General features: G+C 44.8%; 1 protein-coding gene and 1 pseudogene across 1 annotated transcript in view; one reads left to right on the forward strand and one right to left on the reverse strand.

Moving 5' to 3' along the window:
- The window catches only part of CCDC60 (coiled-coil domain containing 60), a 165860-nt gene that overhangs the window by 70992 nt on the left and 78931 nt on the right, over positions 1–15937 (reverse strand). The window lies entirely within an intron of this gene.
- On the forward strand, positions 5011–6636 carry LOC118879932 (annotated as a pseudogene).

A 15937-nucleotide genomic window follows, 5' to 3' on the forward strand; every position in this document is an offset into this window, starting at 1 on the left:
AGTAACAAAAGTTTTCCATCCTGGATGCCATGCCTTCAAATCAGGCTGCCGTTATCTTTCCCCTGCCATCCCCTCTTCACTGGCCTCCCTATCTTGGACCTCTTTTCCTCTCTGATCCATTCCAGTATTGCACACCGTCCCCAGGCTTCCCCGTACAGCCTCCAGGGCTCTGCGTGAGCTGGATCTGTCCCATCCCCTTAGCCTCCTCCTTGCCCCCTGATGCTCTAGCAACACCATCATGCTACACGACCATGCTCTGCCTCATCTCGTGCCTTTGTCCCTCTGCTTGGAATGCCCTTTCTTCTTCTTCACCTGGCTAACTTCTACTCATCCTTTAGAACTTACTGAGGTGTAAACCCCACCCTGTGTGGACGCTGCCTCTGCTTTTCCCGTGCTGGAGCAGGTACCTCTGGCATGTGCTGCCCTCAACTGCCGGTTGACTTGTTTCTGTCCAGGCATGCCCTCCTCCTACCCCACTACCAGATGGAGCTCCCAGAGGGCAGGGACAATTTCTAAATCTTTTCTGTGTCCCCAGAACCAGCACATGGGGAGTCCTCAGAAAATATCTGTTGCCTGAATAACTAACCATTTGAAATTCTTGCATCTCTAATCTGAATTAAATACACGCCTCCTTTTGGGCACGTAACAATGGCGCAACCCTACTCTGATGTGGCACGTTCGCATTCTCTTTGGGTGGAGTGGGTGTACAGAACCGTCTGTGCAGAAGCTGAATCATCCGAACAGGATAGAGATAAGTGGATGCCTCTGAAATTTATTTTTTTTCCAGCTGGGAACTAGACTATAGCGGTGTTCTGGAAGAAGTGATCAAATGAAACAGGCTCCGCATGTGCCTCTCAGGAAAGTTATTTCTTTAGCTTGTAATGTGGTCTCTGACCTACCTTGTGCCCAGTGACCACAAGTGGTGTTTAAACCCCTCAAAGGAACACAGATCCAGACCTTAATACCAGGTTACACAATAGGCATACGTTGTGCTTTGACTGATGGCACAAGTTCATGGACTTTGCAAGCTTTTGTGACCTCACGATTCACACACACACACACACACACCCTTGTTCACACACCATCCTCCACCAAAATCCATCTCAGACCTTGTAAACATCTTGAAATGTAAGCACAGTGACAGCAACCTCAAATGGTCATTTTGTCAGAGGATGTTGAGCAAGGCTGCCATCCCCACTGGTTCCTTTGTGGTGAAAAGGTACCTTGGCCCAGGGCTACTCTTTAATGAATGTGAGTCAGCATTTGTATGAGAGATGTATGCATCTCTTCTGGAAGAAGAAGAATAAAAACCCGCCAAGTGTCAACAAACCGTTCCATATGCATCCCAATTAGGGCGATTTCTGGAAGGGAGCAGAAGCCCCCACAGCTCCGGTTTCTAGGCAACTGCTATTAGGAGTTCTGAACCTCGTTGGGAAGGGAAGATGGGCACGTCGGCCTTGTGAAGGAGTGTAATGTGCCTCTTCCTGCTCCCCTCACTTCCGCAGCCTGCTTTTTGTCTATTTACCCCATCACATTTAGAAGCAAATTAGAACTTGGAGGGGGTGTGGAAGAAGCTAACTATCCTTGAGTGCAAAAACCCTGGGGAGGATTAGGCTTTGAAAATTACCCTAATGACAGCCATTACCTACAGAGTACTTTCTGAGTGTCAGGCAGGGCCCCAGGGCCTCACACGTATTATCTCATTTAATCCCTACAAGAGCCCTGCAAGGCAGGTACTATAATTTCAAAGACAGAGAAACTGAGGTTCACAGAAATGAAGTCACCGGCCTAAAGTCACACAATGAGAAGGTGGCAAAGCCAGGACTTCCACTCTGGTCTGTCTGAATCTAGGAGTCACCGACTTTTTTTTTTTTTTTTTTTGAGTATAGTTGATTTACAATTTTATATTAGTCTACGGTATATAACATAATGACTCAGTAGTTTTATAGATTATACTCCACTTAAAGTCATTATAAAATAATGGCTATATTTCCCCGTGCTGTAAAATATATCCTTGAAGCTTATTTTATATATAGTAGTTTTCCTAACCACTGCCCTCTCCTGCCATCCATCAACACACAGAAACTTACCCCACCTGAAAAAAAAAAAAAAAAACATACCCTTTGGAGGCAGTTCAGCAATCAGTTTTCGGTTCTGAGATAAACTGGTTGAGTATTTTTTTTTGTTTTTTAAAGAATGTAAGCCCCACCCTACAATACCCATTACTACCTATTGTGCTCAATGACTAAATGGGATGGAAGGATTGTTCATGGACCAGCCAGTGTGGACAGAAAACATGCATCAGCAGAGAAACAGGCTTTTTCTGTTTCTTCAGCACACTGGCAATCTCCAGAGAACCCCTGGCTTATAATTTTGAAACAGACAACAGACGATGGAATAAGGCACAAGGCCACAAGCCTGTGAGCTTTTGACCCGTGTTCTTCTGCTTGATTGATGGTGGGGATTACTTGCTGGAGAACAAGAACTGCTCAGGAATTCGCTAAGTGTCAGTATGAGGGGAAATTGCAGGGGTCTGAGGTGCGGTGCAGTTGCTGGGGGCAGTGTGTGGTGAAAGGCTTCCCTTCTCAGTTCACAACTTGGGTCTTGCCTGCCGCCATGAGGGGCAGCTTCTGATGGCCTCCTGGACGTGGGGCGGCTGTCTGCCACAGCTTGTCTTTGTCGTGGGACATTCAGAGAGAGCCCGAAGATGCAAAACCTCTGTTCAGGACCACGGCCAGCTCCACCCCACCCCCGCCCCGCCCCCCGCACCGGGCCCCCATTTACCCAGGGTCTGCTGAGCTGCCTCAGTTTGAAAGATGTTCTGTTTACTACCTGATCCCAGGATTAAACTCTCATCTTCCTCTCACATTTGAGATGACCTTACATCAATCCCTAGCCCAGTGCCTGAGACAGAGCAGGAACTTAGCAAAAGGTGTCTACAGTCACCCAACCTTCCAGGTCCTGTCCTGGCTGTGATCGTGTGTTTTCTCTGCCAGAGATCCCTCCCCCAACTCTATATCCTTTTTACCTGGTCATTTCCTAGTCACTTTTCTAGACCAAACACTTCCTAAGAGAGTAAACTCAAAGAACCACAGACGTATTGCAGGGAAAAGGTAAATGAGTCCAAACACACCCTTTTTAAGGCGGTATCTAGTCTGCAAATCACCATCGACACTCTTACCAATAATTTGGCCTGTGATCCCTTCTCCAGCACTTCCCCGCTCCCAGGCCCCAGGCCCTGAGAGCTCTTTAAGCTCTTATTTTTATCTCTGTATAACTACCAATAAAGTGCTGCTCAACTGTACAACCTCAGGGCCGCTATTAACACTGTATTCTACAAATTGAGTTTTTTGGGGGTGCCATTCACTCTGAAACACACATTGCGAATGGTAGCCCCTGGAACTGTGCAAAGGGGCAGCCCTGTTCTGAACATATACCATTCCTTTCCCCACCCCAGTCCTTGCGTGGGCAGTAGGAGACCTTCAGAGAAAGTTCGCTGGATCTAAAGGTTGCTTTTCAGCTAATGTGCATTTTGGGCTGTTTCAGGGCAGGGATGGAGATTCAGATTCTCGCCTTAACTAGTTGTTTGGATTTGGCTTTATTTAAGGGATTCCCGAATAAGCTCTTCTGATTGTCTTGCAAAGCTCTTCTGATTATCTTGCAAAGATTATCTTGCAAAGCAATGTTCTAATTGGTTTCTTTTACTTTGCACCCACATTCTGCCAGGAAACTCTTGGTTGGAGCTAATCTGACCCAGAACGACTCCTAAAGCTAAACACACAGATGTGCTGAAGGGCCAGGACATGCATTTTCCTTAAATGGTACCCATGGGCCTGACAGAGCAGCATCAAAACAGTCAGAATTTCCTGACCCTCAAAACTCTGTCTGTCTGCCTCATATGCAATCTGAGGAAACTTGCTGAAACATCATTCTTGGCACTTCTCAGGCTGTTTGATTTGACTGTCCTGCATTTTCTTGAAGCTCAGGGCAGAAAAGTGCTTCTGCAAGCATTCTTGCTGACTTTGTTCTCATTTCCATGGGAAATTTTGGGAAGATAAAGTCCAGGTGAGTAAGTTTGTAAGGGGGGGGGGTCCTTCTAATCGCAAGGGGGATGGCAATGTTCTGCTGTGATGAGGTTTGACTTTGGGAAAATGTCTCATTCCACATTACTATCCATCTATTGAAATGATTTATGTGACGTATCTGGGCTCCTCAACAGGAAAAAAAAAAAAAATTGTGCTCTCTCTGTAAGTTTTTCAACAAGAAAAAGCCCAGAAAACCTCTATGGTTATACACTAGGGTGGCTTCCCTCAGACTGAGCAGGGAAAAGGCATCTTGGAGCCCCTAAAGGCAACCTCTCATATGCAGGTAGCCTGACTGTCTGGGGGAAGGTTCCTAATCAAACCCTATGGGATTTGAGAGCTATGATGGTGTGGATCAGTGAGACGTCAGGAAGAACGGCTAGTACGGTCTCTAAGAGCTTGGAGGACCTGTTCTCGACAGCGACACGTTGTGGCAGTGAGGAGCAATGGAGGACACAGCACCAATGTTCTCCCTCCACCTCTGGGTGCGGAAGGTAACCAACAAAGCTATTCATTAGACATTTCAAGGGGGAGGTGAAGCTCCTAGAGGGAGACACTTGACTTCCTGTGAAAAATTCATGTGATGGCTCCTACGGCTAGCTGGAAAAATATAAGAAGTGTGACTTAAATTTGTAGCCTCTTTATGTTACAAAAGAGATGGTCCTTATGATGTAGCTGCTCATATTCTAAACGTTTCCTGTGTACTAACTAATTTAATCTTAAAAACAATGCCTGAAAAGTATCTAGCTCTTTGTCTCTCAAGGCAAAGGACAAACTACAGCACCCTAAGCTTCTTAGCTGTATGCTCTCCAGCATTTGACTTTCTTTCCAATCAGATAGGAATGAGAAAACTCTGGGTCCCCGCACAGGTGACAAGAAAATCTCTCCTAAAGAATGGACAGCTTTTCTGCCCGTGGACACCGCCAAGTAAGCATCGTTGACGTCTCCCCCGCCTCCACTGCCGTCATGTCTAAGTCAGAGTCACCCGAAGAGCCCGAACAGCTGCGGAAGCTCTTCATCGGAGGTCTGAGCTTTGAAACAACCGACGAGAGTCTGAGGAGCCATTGTGAGCAGTGGGGAGTGCTCACAGACTGTGCGGTAATGAGGGATCCAAACACCAAGCGCCCCAGAGGCTTCGGGTTTGTCACAGACGCCGCTGTGGAGGAGGTGGATGCGGCCATGAAGGTAAGGCCACACGAGGCGGATGGGAGAGTTGGGGAACCAAAGAGGCCGTCTCAAGAGAAGATCTCGAAGACCTGGTGCCCACTTAACTGTGAAAAAGATTTTTGTTGGTGCCATTAAAGAAGACACTGGGGCTTCCCTGGTGGTGCAGTGGTTGAGGGTCTGCCTGTCAATGCAGGGGACACGGGTTCGAGCCCTGGTCTGGGAAGATCCCACATGCCGCGGAGCAACTAGGCCCGTGAGCCACAACTACTGAGCCTGCACGTCTGGAGCCTGTGCTCCGCAACAAGAGAGGCCGCGACAGTGAGAGGCCCGCGCACCGCGATGAAGAGTGGCCCCCGCTCGCCGCAACTAGAGAAAGCCCTCGCACAGAAACGAAGACCCAACCCAGCCAAAAATAAATTTAAAAAAAGAAAAAAAAAAAAAACAAAACACTGAAGAACATCACCTAAGAGATTATTTTGAACAGTAAGGGAAAATTGAAGTGATTGAAAACATGACTGACTGAGGCAGTGGCAAAAAGAGAGGCTTTGCTTTCGTAACCTTTGATGACCATGACTCCGCAGACAAGACTGTCATTCAGAAATACCGCACTGTGAGTGGCCACAACTGTGAAGGAAGGAAAGCCCCATCTCAGCAAGAGATGGCTAGTGCTTCATCCAGCCAAAGAGGTTGAACTGGTTCTGGAAACTTCGGTGGTGGTCGCAGACGTGGTTTTGGTGGGAATGACAGCTTTGGTCACGGAGGAGACTTCAGTGGTCGAGGTGGCTTTGGCGGCAGCCGCGGTGGCGGGGGATATGGTGGCAGTGGGGATGGCTATAATGGATTTGGTAATGATGGAAGCCGTTTTGGAGGTGGTGGAAGCTACAATGATTTTGGCAGCTACAACAATCAATCTTCAAATTCTGGACCCATGCAAGGAGGAAACTTTGCAGGCAGAAGTTCTGGCCCCTATGGTGGTGGAGGCCAGTACTTTGCCAAACCCCGAAACCAAGGTGCCCATGGCGGTTCCAGCAGCAGCAGGAGCTATGGCAGGGGCAGAAGGTTTTGATTACTGCCAGGAAACAAAGCTTAGCAGGAGAGGAGAGCCAGAGAAGTGACAGGGAAGTTACAGGTTACAACAGATTTGTGAACTCAGCCAAGCACAGTGGTGGCAGGGCCCAGCTGCTACAAAGAAGACATGTTTTAGACAATACTCATGTGTATGGGCAAAAAAACTCGAGGACTGTATTTGTGACTAATTGTATAACAGGTTATTTTAGTTTCTGTTCTGTGGAAAGTGTAAAGCATTCCAACAAAGGGTTTTAATGTAGATTTTTTTTTTTTTTTGCACCCATGCTGTTGATTGCTAAATGTAATAGTCTGATCATGATGCTGAAAAAACGTGTCTTTTTTCAAAAAAAAAAAAAGAATGGACAGAATCCCAGTGGCATGGTCAAGCAGTTGGAGTGAGGTATAAACACCAGCCGTCAGGAATACTGACTGTGTTGCCTGTATGTGTGTTTAACACATGCAATCCAAGTGCCAGACATATGCATCTTAATTCATTTACCCATCACAACCAAGTTTTATTATTGTCCTCATTTTACAGATGAGGGCAATGAGATTCAGAGAGATTAGGTAGCTTGCCCATATTCAAACAGTTTGTCAGTGGTGGAGCCGGGATTCAGGCTGGTTCCAAAAGCCATGACCTGTCAATACAGTAGATCAGGGGAGGGATAGGTGACTGGAAAACTGGTTTTAAAGATGATTTTTGTTCTTATGCACTTCTGGAGTAGAGCCATGAGGAAATGTATACCTGTTGAAATATACTTACAAGCATTAATTTTGGAATAACAGGGTTTGAACTGCCTGCTATTGTATTATTATTATTGCTTTGTACTCCTGTGGGTCGTGGGTTGGACCAATGACAGAGCATCACTTTTCTCACAGTGGGCTGCAAGTTGGTTTTTGGCCTAGCATCCTAAGTGTTGCACCTGAGCACCGTACAGGTTCTCGGAGATGCACTTGGCGAACTTGTGAGGTTTCTGACTTTTTAATATAATTTTATTTTATTTTACTTTTAAGTGAAATCATAACTGCAAAGCGTCAGTTAATATTACAGAGAAGATCCAGAAAAAGACGTGGTCAAAGGCTATAGTCTGTAGAGAACAAATGGAAGTTTTCCCTTGCATTGAAAAAGGTGAATGGATTATAGTCTTTGGCAATAGGCTCATCCGAGTGAAAACCATCAGAACAATCACTTGTGGAGGGGCTGGGATTAAAGGGAGTACTGAGTAAGACAAAGATTTTATGTGAAGAATCCTGGGGAAGAGAAATGATCTCGCAGATGCAGATTGGGTCTGCCTATGGGTCAGTTGGACATTGCCAGTAAATTTGGGGGCAGGGTTTATTTCATGACCATTTTTTGTTTTCATTTTGCTCTCCATAAACTGCTCCTTTGCTTCTGATGACTATGCTAAGGTGAAAAGGGCAAAAAGTCATGTCTGAGGTACTATCAACCTCTTACACCCTGTTTTTTTTTTTGCTTTGCTTTCATTTCTTATGGGAAAAGCTCATTTGTTTCAAGCATTTATGAACTAGCTATTTTCAGCAACTGAAACCCAGTATAAATCTAGAGGACTTCAATTAAGGGGCAAGAACCTTAAAGCTGCATGCCCTAGGAATTTATCTTATGGAACTAGAGTATTAGAATGATGTAACTCCGAAGATGTCCATCTAAGCACTGTTTATGTAACAGGAGAACAAATCAAAAACAACCAAGAAGTCCAATGATAGGAAATTGGTTAGATAAGTTATGCTACATTCTTACACGGGAATATTATACAACCATCAAGATGGTTGTATTTGAGTGACTATTTGATATTAAAGACATTGCTATTTGTTTTAGATGTGATAATATTACTGTGGTTATGGCTTTAAAAAGAGTCCTTCTCTTCTTCTCTAGTCCTTCTCCTAGATAGCTGTTTGAATATTTATGGATAAAATGATAAACACTTCAAAATAATAGGGGAGGATGATGTGTAAATGAAACAAGATTGACTATAAGTTGATAATCATTGATCTGAGCAATGGGTACATAGAAGTTCATTGTATTGCTCTGTTCAAATACAGATGCTTGAATATTTTCATACTAAAAAGTTTAAAAAATGAAATTGTAGATGTGCATTTATTGACATGGAAGAGGTTCATAATGTATTACTAAATAAAAAATCAGGTTACCAAATGGAATATGCAAAATGCTTCTATTTTTTTTTTGGTAAAAAATTACACATGTATATATAAAAATATTGATAAAAGTTGACATACCAAAATATGAATAGGGATGATTCCTAGGTGATGTAATCAAGTGTGGTTCTATTACTTATTAATATCTACTTCTCCATATTTTCCAGTTTTTCTAAATCATCTTATTCATGTATTTTTAAAAGCTCTTTAAAATATAGGACTCAGGAAACTGTTTGGCAGTATTGACTACAGCTGAGCCTACGCGAGCTCTGAGAGCCAACACTTCCACTTTTAGGTACGTTCCCAACAGAAATGCATACACACGTTCAGCCAAAAACATGCATAAGAATGTTCATAGCAGCTCTCTTCATAATAGCCCTAAAGTGGAAACCACCCAAATGCCCATCAATCCCAGAACGAGTATGTTATGCTACTTTCACACAATGGAAACTGCCCAGAAACTGAAGGATTACAAACCCCAACTCTGTGAGGCAGTGTGGATAAATCTCAGAAACATAATGTCCAATGAAAAAAAAAAACAAACAGATACGATAAGAGTGCCAACTGTACAATTTCACTTACGCAACGTTCAAAGCAGGAGATACTAAATGTAAGTCCTGGAAGTCAGGAGAGTGATTTTCTTTGGGGTGAGATAGTGACCGGGAGGGACACGAGCAGGTTTTCTGAGGGGCCTGGTAACATCCCTTTTCTTGATGCGGGTGTGGGTTCCATGGGTGTGTTCATCTTGTGAAAATTTATTGAGCTGTAGGCTTAATGATTTGTGTGCTTTCCTGTATTATGTTATATTTCAATAAAAAGTTCAAAAAAATTACAGGGCTTAATGCAGGCAGCATTTGCACTAAGTGGTGGATTAGTGCTTTATTGTACAGCCTGCGGTTACATCCATTAGAATGATGGCTTGTTGAACAATCCCAATAGGAAGAGATTTCAAATCAATATGGAAATCCAGCACTAACAGCTGCATCTGCACTGCCTCCACTTACAAACTATCCATCCTCACTCCCCGCTCCTACCCAGTATCAGATTTGCTCCAATGGTCCCTTAAACACGGACCTTTGAGGTTCAGAGTCTGGGATCGGGTGTGACATGCTGGATCTCGTGCTGAGCTCTGCCTGTAGCCCCATGACTGGGGACAGGGAGAAATCCGTGAGATCATGACCATACTGTACAATAGTTACAGTCACCTGGGGAACATGAAGGATGTAACACACGCAGCTACCATTTATCAAGTATTTACCATGTGTCAGGCACTGTTCTAAGTGCTTTATTAACTCATTTAATCCTCACAAGATCCCTGAGAGAGGAAGAAAGTATTTTTGCAGTCTCTACTCTGGGGAATTAGAGAAATTAGGAAGGCTGTTCACCACTATGTGGCTTGTAAGCCGCAGAGCTGGGATTTGAACCCCAGCAGTCTGGCTCAAAGCCTGCACGGACTGACAGGACGTGTGCGTGCTTACTGCTCTGAGCTAGGTTTCCTCGCGGCTCAGCCCGGCCGCCTGATCTTTTCAGGGATGCATCCCGTCACCTTCCATTCCCCCTGTCCCCTCAGCCTGATGCCTAAAAAAAAAAGCCAGAGGGATTCTGAAACATGCATTCATTCATTCAACAAAAGTATTTATAAGCACCAAGTACATTCCAGACACTGTGCTGGACACTGACAATATATTTGTGAGAAAGAGTTATGGCCCCTGTTGTTAGGGAGCCTTTAATCTAGTGGTGGAAATGGCCATTATTCAAATAACTAAACAAAACTGCAAAATTATACACATTAAGCAAGAAGTACAACATGGAACAAAGGCCCTAGAGTAGATGTGAGTTCCAGCTCTGCTACTAACACATCCTGTGATCTTGGACAAGGCAATTCCTCTCTCTGGGCTATGGTTTCCTCACCTGGGACATGGGGGCCTTAGAATAGATGATCAATTCCCAAACTGACTGTGGTAGTCAATGCTACCACATCTGTAGGATGTTAATTTAGGATGGTTGTGCATGAGGACAAAACGTTCCATTGTCAGTTCAGTTGTGTTTTCATAACCTCTCCCTTCTTGTTATTCAAGCTTTTATTTCTGGACACATATTCCAGGGCATGCTGGGGAAAGCCACCCAGAATCCCCCTTCTAGACAGAGGCCCCCATTTCTCCAGGTGCTGGTGTCTGCTGAGGGCTCATAGCTGAGTTCTTTCCCAGGATCTGTCATCAAATAAAAGGAGCTGCTTCAATAAAGCGTACGCCCCTCCTTAGAGGAAACCTGCATTCAGCAACTGGTTCCTCCAAGAGTACAAAGGTCTGGTCCTCTTGCCTCTAAAGCTGGGATATCTCAGAATGGCCAACCCAGCTCCAGAGCTCCCTGCGGGATCATCTGAAGTTTGCGCTGTGATTGCTTCTTAGCTCAACTTCTCCCTCTGCCCATCCTGCTGCCCTTACTTGCTTACAGGTGTTGCTCCTAAGAGCACTTCCCAATGAACAACCTGCATGAAAATCTCCATCTCAGAGTCTGTCCCAGGGAAACTGACCTACAGCAGTTAGGTGCAAGAGTGACCCTCAGAAGTAGACTCTAAAATGGGATTTTGGATCAGTCTCCCTAAGGCAATAGAAATAAAAGCAAAAATAAACAAATGGGACCTAATCAAACTTATAAGCTTCTGCACAGCAAAGAAAACCATCAACAAAAAAAACGGACAACTTACAAAACGGGAGAAAAGATTTGCAAACGACGCCACTGACAAGGGGTTAATATCCAAAATATACAAACAGCTCATATAACTCGGTATCAAAAAAGCAAATAACCCAATCAGAAATGGGTAGAAGACCTAAATAGACATTTCTCCAAAGAATACATCCGGATGGTCAACAGGCACATAAAATATTCAACATCACTAATTATTAGAGAAATGCACATCAAAACCAGAATGAGGTATCACCTCACACTGGTCAGAATGGCTATCATCAAAAAGTCTACAAATAATAAATGGTGGAGAGGGTGTGGAGAAAAGGGAACCCTCCTCCACTGTTGGTGGGAATGTAAATTGGTGCAGCCACTATAGAAAACAGTACGGAGGTTCCTTAAAAAACTAAAAATAGATCTACCATATGACCCAGCAGTTCCACTACTGGGTATGTATCTGGAAAAAATGAAAACTCTAATTCGAAAAGACACATTCACCCCAATGTTCACAACAACACTAGTTACAATAGCCAAGACACAGAAGCAACCCAAGTGCTCATTAATGGACTGGCTTAAAAAGATGTGGTACATATATATGATGGAATATTACTCAGCCATAAAAAAGAATGGAATATTACCCAGCCGTAAAAAAGAATGGAATATTACCATTTGCAGCAACATGGATGGGCCTAGAGAATATTATGCTTAGTGAAATAAGTCAGACAGAGAAAGAAAATACTGTATGATATCACATATGTGGAATCTAACAAATATTACAAATGAATCTATATACAAAACAGAAACAGACTCATAGACACAGAAAACAAACTTAGGGTTACCAAAGGGGAATGGGAGGGGAGGGAGGGATAAATTAGGAGCATGAGATTAATAGATACACACTACTGTACATAAAGTAGATAAACAACAAGGATTTACTGTATAGCACAGGGAATTTTACCCAATATATTATCATAGCCTATAATGGAATATAATCTGCAAAAAAAAGATGGAATTTTGGAGCTGGATTAACCACCATCCATCTGGCAATGAGGACCTGATCCAGTGGCGTGCTGAGCCAACCCACACCAGTTTGTGAGCGTGGACTGTCGACATCTCTTCCCAACCACACATTCAGTGCCATCACATTAGTAGCTTGCGGCTGGCTATGGTGGGAGTATTTACACCACAGAAATGAGCAAATACAACATATCAAGATTTTTTTCCCCCCACTGAAGAGCGGGGTGTTAAACACGTGCCAGCAAACCTCCCATCCCGTCTCTGGCAGTAGGAGCAGTAGTGAGTGGCCCTGGTAGGCTGCGGAAAGAGCAGCTGTCAGCACTCTCATGGGGGGGGAAGACGGGACCAGACACCCGCGGGAGGTGCTGCACGGGCTGGTGAAACGTCTCAAGCTGTTGAGAGGTCTGGGGGAGGTGACGGTAACAAAGACTGTGGAGCTAGATGGCTGTTGTGCGGGGTCTACTGGTGCACCGGAGAAGATAATGAAAGAGTGAGGGTGGGCAATCACCGATTCAAGGTGAAGCGTGAAAGCTAGAGAGCCTCTTGGCACGTGTAACATTCCCTGTGACACAGTGATCCCAGTTATAACCCATCATAAGATGGAAGTGGGACACCTGGAATCAGGCACGAGCAGGGTCAGAGGGCACAGTTAAGGTGCGTGGGCGGTGGTGCGGACTCCTGTGTCACCCACCGGTGATGCTGCACCATCCTGCGTCTCCACTGCCTGACGGCACCCCCAGGAAACCACGGCACACAAGTCTCCATCTGAGACCGCTTCCCTAGTGACCCATCCCGCGACACATATTAAACATCAGTGGGTTTTATATCCAGACTTTTATCTAGTTTTTTTCCCTCATTCACGGTGTCTAATCTGCCACGTAGCCAGAAATGGAAGTCCATGGTTTAAAAATTAGCCAATGCTGGGCTTCCCTGATGGCGCAGTGGTTGAGAATCTGCCTGCCAATGCAGGGGACACGGGTTCGAGCCCTGGTCTGGGAAGATCCCACATGCCGCGGAGCAACTAGGCCCGTGCGGCGCAACTACTGAGCCTGCACGTCTGGAGCCCGTGCTCCACAACAAGAGAGGCCGCGACAGTGAGAGGCCCGCGCACCGCGATGAAGAGTGGCCCCCACTTGCCACAACTAGAGAAAGCCCACGCACAGAAACGAAGACCCCACACAGCCAAAAATAAATAAAAAAATAAAAAATTAGCCAATGCTGAGCTATCTGCGTTTAAGTAGACTTCCTTACTACAGAACTTTACAGACCTTGAAATTCTACTGTGAATTGGGAATCTCTGAGGTGGGGATATAGTTCATAGCATTTTCCAAACATATGTGACCACAGAACACTTTTCTTCATAGTGCACCTTGTAGGATGCGTGCTCAGCTCAACATACAAGGGGAAACTTTGGAGAAGGTGACCTGTTCTCTTCAAGAGCTAAAATCCAGGGCGTCTCCTAAAACCAGTAGCTCCCTCTGCTCGTGCTTTGGGGGACTGAGGTCAGCATTACTGCAGTGATGCTGAAAATGATGGAAGAGTAACAGTTGTCACTCACTGTCAGTATTTTATCTCCTGGCATTTCCTCTCTGAACGTAGCTGATATGGACTCTCCCTCTGGTAAAAAAAGGGATGCAAATGAAACAAACTCTGACCTGGATAATATCCACCCCCCACTCCGTTCCCTCCCAGCTCTGGGGAAGCCAAATATAGTGTGAGGTCTTTGTTTTAGGTAACAGACCGTCTCTTTTTCTCCCTCTGTCTCTTAAACACACACACACGCGCATGCACGCGCACACATTTAATCAATAGGGTAAATTCACCTTAGGACCTATTTACCTAAGAGTTTTGTAGGGTCGGGCAGAACTGAGTTAAATCATTTTCTTGCCCACAGGAGAGAAGCATACGTTGTCTGTACTATGCAGGCTTCCCCTGAAATGGTGAGGAGCACATTTGTGCATGGTCCAAGACCACTGAGGTCTGGGGAATGGAAGATGCCAGCCTGAGGGCTTCTAGCTTGTCACACATGGGTGGGACTCTGACTTCCTTGGTCTTGCCTCTGTTTTCAGAGCACTGGAGGAGCAAAGGGAAGGAAGTGAAGCAGAACAGGAGATTTTTACACACATTGTTTCATTTCGTCCTCACCAAAAAAATCCTTGAAAGAAGGCATTGATTCCATTCTACAGATGAGAGGTAGGTTTAGAGAAGTAAAATGACGAGGTTGAGGTCACTCAGCTGATGAGTGACAGGACAGGGTTTCTTTGCTTCCAAAGCTCATGCCCTTCATGGCTGCCCTTGAATATCTGCAGACAGTCTCAGGACAACCAGCTTAAAGACAACAACAACTACCTTTTATCGATCTACTCCTACATTCTTCACCCATATCTGCCCCCGCAAATCCCAACAACTGTGTGAAGCAGACTTCTTATCCCTGCAACCCATCCCATAGATAAAGAAACCAAGAAGTGAACTGATTCGTTCATGGCCACCCAGGTAATAACTGGTCGAGTCAAGATTTGAACCCACAGCTGACTTCAAAGCCAGTGCACTTTCAGCTATACTGTGTGAACCCTCCAAGCCTGGCTATAAGCCTGAGAACACTGCCTGTCATCTGGGAAAGGATTTCAGAAAACAGAGTTTTGTGCAAACCTTTATGTAACAAAAGGTTCAAGGGTTCAAGATATTTTGATGCTTAAATTTGAAAACATGGTCTTCTAGTTGAGTTCCTTTTTAATGTGGGGTCCTCTGAGGCAGCCATAGCCATAAGGAGAGAAATTAAACAAAGATATCCACCCTCAGTGGAGAGTGGTAAAAGAAAAGCAGAGAAGAAAACTTGCCCTAGAACTATAGTTAACTAGCGGTGTCAAAGACACACGAAGATACCAGTAACAAAGAAAAAGTACGTAGAGCCTCTGGGTCACATTCAAGATGATACAAATGCAATTAACTCGAGCCAGGTTCCTCCAGCCCACAGCAGTGACCTACCCTTTGGGTGTGAGGCTGTGTTGATCATTTCTGGGCTAAGGACACGGGGCCAAGTCCTTTCCTTCATGGAACATGCTGGGGACTCATTAATGTCCACCCGCTGGCTGCAGGGCATGGGGATGATGTAATGTGGGGGAACTAAGGTCTTCTTTGAATGATTCATAAGGTACCATTCAGAAGGCTTAACTTTGCCTGCATTCCAAAGTATTGACCAGCATATAAATCCATGATGTTAAACAATTCTGCGGCTTTGAGGGAAGTCTCAAGTCTGGGGAGGGGGCAGTGGGAAGAATCAGGCTTGAACTTTGAAATGAAGAAGTTCTGGGCTATAGGCTACGGATGTGGAGGTCCTGGGTGTTGAGTGATAAGACGCAGAAGTCATTGAGAACCGTCAGTAAATGTCAGAGGTCAACAACCATTTTTCAACTATTTAAATTCACTGATTAAGATCAGCCTCATTTATGAAGGGATTTGAGTGAGGTTTGTTCTCCTGCTGGTCTCTTACACTCCCGCCCTCATTTTGGATTAATAAGGTGCCATATGATAGATACCAAAGTCTCCTTTTGAGTCTTCTAATTTAGAGATGACAAATAAATTACATCCTGTTTAACAACTCTAATCAATGGTGGTAGCTACCTGGAGTGCTGGATTGAGAGGACTTTTGAGACCAAGTCTGGGCTCAAATGCAAAGAGTGCTGTGATCCATCAGTAATGTCTGCCTTGGGCACAGGAGAAAGGAGTGGGGGTACATGTGCCAC

The sequence above is a fragment of the Balaenoptera musculus genome, chromosome 14, assembly GCF_009873245.2.
Source record: "Balaenoptera musculus isolate JJ_BM4_2016_0621 chromosome 14, mBalMus1.pri.v3, whole genome shotgun sequence".
Lineage (NCBI taxonomy): Eukaryota > Metazoa > Chordata > Mammalia > Artiodactyla > Balaenopteridae > Balaenoptera > Balaenoptera musculus.